At 40.1% G+C, this 5,310-nt stretch overlaps 1 pseudogene; it reads right to left on the bottom strand.

Annotated features, from left to right (window-relative positions):
- Positions 1-757: 757 nt before the first annotated feature.
- LOC143616719 (pentatricopeptide repeat-containing protein At2g33680 pseudogene) lies at positions 758-2,549 on the bottom strand (annotated as a pseudogene).
- Between the last annotated feature and the right edge of the window lie 2,761 nt (positions 2,550-5,310).

The raw sequence follows: 5,310 nt of genomic DNA, 5'->3' as shown, positions 1-5,310 counted from the left end.
AGCACGTAGATATAATCATTGCATACGTATACATATAACTAGCTTATTTCCATACACATGTACAACATTAACATACATATACGCATACTAGAACTGAATCACTGATCATTACCCGGAGCATGCATACTAAACAATTGAACATGCATACTAAACAATTAAGAATCAACCACATTAACACAGCCTTCTGTAATTGTCTCATAACCAGAACGCGATGTCAACACTCTTTAAAGTATTAGATATTTCAAGTTGGTTTTTGGAAAAAGTTTTGAGACCGTGTTTGGACTCATGAGAATCCAACGGGTAAATGGGATCGTGATACCCACGGAAAACCCATGAACCTAACAGTTATTGAGTCATCTGATACCTCGTGAGTATCCGATAGTGTACTCTATGGGACACCGTTTTACAATAAGGTAGAGAAGTCTGAGTATTAAAAGTCCCAAACCCGTCCCAAACCTGACCCATGCAATGCCACTATAAGGAATTTAATTATAACAATGCATAATTAAACTCTCCTAATAGACCAAGAACACAGTATGGCTAAACTATTCAACAGATGCAAATTATGGTGTTACAACTAAGAAGTTACAAGTTACAACAAGAAGCAATTATTAATATTCAACTTATATTTTCATGAAAGGAAAAAGCTACAACTACCAGTAAGTGAACTGATCCGCCTTGTGATTTATACATTTCTAACAAGTTAAACGAGTAAAATAAAAATAAATTAGCTAAAAAAACACGTCAAAATCCGTCTTCTACAAAACTCAAAATCTAAAGCATACCAACAATCTCTTCAATTCTTGGATGAGAAATCCCACCAACAGTAAACTTCTCAACATTCCCTTTAACCTCAATCAAACTATGTCCCGGTTCCTTCTTCAATAAACTATCTTTCAACTGTTTTCTCGCCTCTGCCACGTCGTCCCACATACTCTCCGAAGCATAAAGATTCGACAACAACACGTACGGTGAAGTAGAAACTTTATGAACCTTCAAAAAACGCTCAGCTGTACGCTTTCCCACAACAACATCACCATGCACCCGACACGCAGACAATAGACATCCAAGAACAACCGGATCATGTTCAAAACAATACTTTTCCATACACTCTTCCGCCTCCTTCACCCTCCGGGCCCGCCCGAGCAAGTCAACCATGCAAGCCACGTGGTCAACGCTCGGAACAATCCCATAACTTTCTTGCATTTCCCTAAAGTAAAACTTCCCCTCTTCCACACATCCCGTGTGGTTCAACCCCGTTAAAAGCGCGATAAACGTGACCGAATCCGGTTTAACTTTAAACGCCTTCATCTGGTCAAACAAGTCAACCACGTCCTCTCCGTACCCGTGATTTGCAAAACCCCCCATGAGCGTGTTCCACGAAACAATATTACGAAACCCCATTTCGTTAAAAACGGTGACCGCGTGTTTTATCGAACCGCATTTTGCATACATGTTAATAAGAGCGTTACCGACACCTATATCATAAGTTAACCTCGTTCTAATCAGATTCCCGTGAATTTGTCTACCGAAAACGGATGATGCGAGACCCGAACATGCAGCTAGTGCACTCGTGTATGTGAAATCATCGGGAATTAAAAGTGCTTTTATCATTTCTCTAAAAACACTTAAACCTTTAACATGATCAAGATTATGACAACACACGGAAATAAACGTGTTCCACGAAATAATATATTTTTCCTTAATCAACCCGAAAATGTTCTCGGCGTCTTTGATCATATTAAACTTTGAGTGCATTGTAATTAACACGTTTCCAACAAACGGTATCAAGTCAAGATTGAGTTTCACCGCTTGATAATGCAATTGTGACCCGACCCGGATATCATTTGGGTTGGTACAGTCTGCTAAAAGCGGAACTAAACTAAACCGATTCGGAAGCAGACCTTGTCGACACATAAGTTTAAACATCTCATACGCTTTCTCACCTTGTTTGTTTTCAACCAACCCTGTAATTATCGCGTTATACGCAACCGTGTTCCTTTCAAAACTCGTGACAAAAACCGACAATGCATCGCTAGCCAGTCCACATTTCATGTAAAACGAAACAAGCGAGTTCGAAACGAAAGAAACATCCGCAAAACCTAAAACAACAGACAATGTGTGTATTTGTTTGCCTACATTAACCGCAATTAAGCTAGCGCACGCGCGAATCACACTAGCGAACACGAACTCATTCGCTTGGTCACGTTTCATTCGGGAGAACATGTCAAGTGCATATAAGGGTCGCCCGGCTTGGTCATAACCCGAAATCATGGCAGACCAAGTTACGAGGTTTCGTTCAGGCATTTCATCGAACAGTTGGCGGGCATTGTCGATTTTGCCGCATTTGCCGTACATGTTGAGGATGTGATTGGATATTATGGTGTCTGATTGGAAACCCATTTTGATGGTGGTGGCATGGAGGGAAGACCCGGGTCGGAATGATCTTGTTTTAGAGCATTGATGGAGAAGTGAACCAAGGACTTCAGGGAGCATTTGTGAAGTGGGTTAAAAGTGAAGGTCATTACTTTGGTAAGTGGAGATTAATGTTTGTTGTGATGATTTGTGGGCTTTGGGTTTTGAATTCATGGAGGTGTTGCTGTAATTTTAAGTTTTAACCGAAACCCGACCCGTTAAAACCCACACCCTATATAGTCAAATAAGCTAAGCCTTAGCAGCTAAATTTACGAACACCCCTAAAGAATGAAAAGCCACCTCTAATCGATTTTTTTACAAATCGCGGTCACCGCCCTAACTAAGCCCAAGCTTTGACACTGCTAACGCCCAATACATTCAGTTTTACAAGCTTTTAAAGTCTAAATAGTTTGTTTAGACTGACTTTTTATGTTTTAACATTTATTTTGTCTTCGATTAATGTAGCGCCTTCCGATCAACATTGCTAGGTTGTCTATAGTAGATGAATCACTGACTCTGGATATGATGCAACAACCTAGTGGAGGCATAATCGATCCGATCCGTTACTGCACAATAAAAACACATCAATTGAAAATTGTGCATATTATTCGTAACTTGGTTTTGAGTATAATTTATATGGATGCATATATATATAATAATAGCCACGTCCACGACATATTTGGAATTTTACAAAAATAGTATCTTAAAAATTCTAAAAGCAAAAACGATAAAAGAAAACAAAATTTGCTAAAAAATAGTAATATAATAATAAAATTGAAAAACTATGTTCTTTAACAAAAAAAGTGAGCCAGTCCTATTACTAGTTGGCATAACCCCATGCGTTACGCGGGACTATTTTGTATCTATGATTGAGTTGTAATATAGTCAAGACAACGAACGATAAATTGGGACTTAATTTAGATGTAGTCCAAACAATACACATAATTTAATTTTAGACAAAATTGGCAAAAGACGTCCTTTATGTTTGCACGGTTTTTCAATTGACGTCATTTGGCAAACTTAATGACAAAAAACATCCTTTGTGTTCAAAAAACCTTGCATGATTCGTCCTTTTCACTAACGAGGGTTAGTTTGTCTCGTTAAAACCAGTCATGTGCACCTCATGTGAGAGCAATTTAGTCTTTTTACCCCCTCGGGGGTTATTTGTGTAATTGACTTAAAATTTTGGTATTTGAGTAAATAAAATTTTTTCTCTTTTTAACCCTCATCTTTACCCAAACTTTTATAAACACAACAACCACACACTAGTGCACCCACCATCCACCATCACTATCAGCCACCATCATCATCATTTCACACACCAGGCTCCGACCTGCCGTCGGCATTTTCCAGCGAAAAATGACAACATCTATCCACTATTCCACTCTCTTTCTCTCTCTCTTATCCAAAACCACCGTCACCAACCAACCTATCACCACCTTGACCTCAACCACCGTCACCCACCTCTACTACCAGCCGCTACCACCGCACCTCCACACAAGGCCCACAACTGCATCTCGGAAAACCGGCCGCCACCACCACACCTCTAGAAATTAGAAGAATCAAGATTAGATATGAGAAATTAGACGATACATAAGATTAAATCTGAGAAATTAGACGCTAATCAATCGCTTCAGTCATTGATCCCCTTGACGGAAAACTGGTCGTGGTGGTGATGATGATGTAGATGACGTGGCCAGAATAACAACGGGCCAGGAAGCGTGTAAGGCCCCGAACCCAGTGGCCCTAATTTAGCGTCGGATTTACTCATAAACACAGTTCTTCAAATCAGAGTTTATTAAAACTTTTCGCGGAATATAAAACATCAATCATTTGTTACAAAACATTAAATCTTTTCTTTGATACCATAACACAAAACTTTATATTTAAAACATCTTTACTTCTTTCTTCAGATGCCAGCCGTTCAATCCATGCCGTGTGTCATCCTCATGCTAACTCTATAATCAGCTCACCTGCGTGCATACTAAAAGTCAGCTACGCTGAGTGAGTTCTAGTTAATCGAACGCCATACAATACATACACATACATACATATTCGTAGATACATATCCATACTTCACTAGTTACCCTTCTGTTCTACATACATACTTGCTACCATACATACATACATATCTACAATCACTAACCTCAGTCTACCGAGAGTACGTTCATAGTTCACCGTCTATACCTGTACTCAAGGTCGTGAACACGTACAAGGTTCGCAGTCCTTACCTATGTCACCATTTATGGTACGTACAAGGATCGCGGTACTTCCCTATACCATAGTACATCCACAACACGTACAAGGTTCGCAGTCCTTCCCTATGTTGCAACCTAATTCATAGCACGTACGAGGTTCGCAGTCCTCCCCTATGCTACAAAATCAGCACGTATAAGGTTCACAGTCCTTTCCTATGCTGAAATACATCCACAACACGTACAAGGTTCGCAGTCCTTCCCTATGTTGCAACCTAATTCATAGCACGTACGAGGTTCGCAGTCCTCCCCTATGCTACAAAATCAGCACGTATAAGGTTCACAGTCCTTTCCTATGCTGAAATACATCCACAACACGTACAAGGTTCGCAGTCCTTCCCTATGTTGCAACCTAATTCATAGCACGTACGAGGTTCGCAGTCCTCCTCTATGCTACAAAATCAGCACGTATAAGGTTCACAGTCCTTTCCTATGCTGACACCTATCTACATTACGTATAAGGTTCGCAGTCCTTATCTACGTTTACATATATCATCTACTTCACGTATAAGGCTCGCAGTCCTTAACTACGCCATCACCAGCCGAGTCTATGCCCAACAGAAGCTAGAGGGATTTGCCATCCTAACTTACTATGTCGAACGTAGAACTCACATGCCATTCGTGTACCTAAATACACATA

The sequence above is a fragment of the Bidens hawaiensis genome, unplaced genomic scaffold (assembly GCF_021521415.1).
Source record: "Bidens hawaiensis isolate Kalapana, Puna unplaced genomic scaffold, B.hawaiensis_p1.1 tig00048993_1, whole genome shotgun sequence".
NCBI lineage: Eukaryota > Viridiplantae > Streptophyta > Magnoliopsida > Asterales > Asteraceae > Bidens > Bidens hawaiensis.
This window is presented reverse-complemented; position numbering and strand designations above follow the sequence as displayed.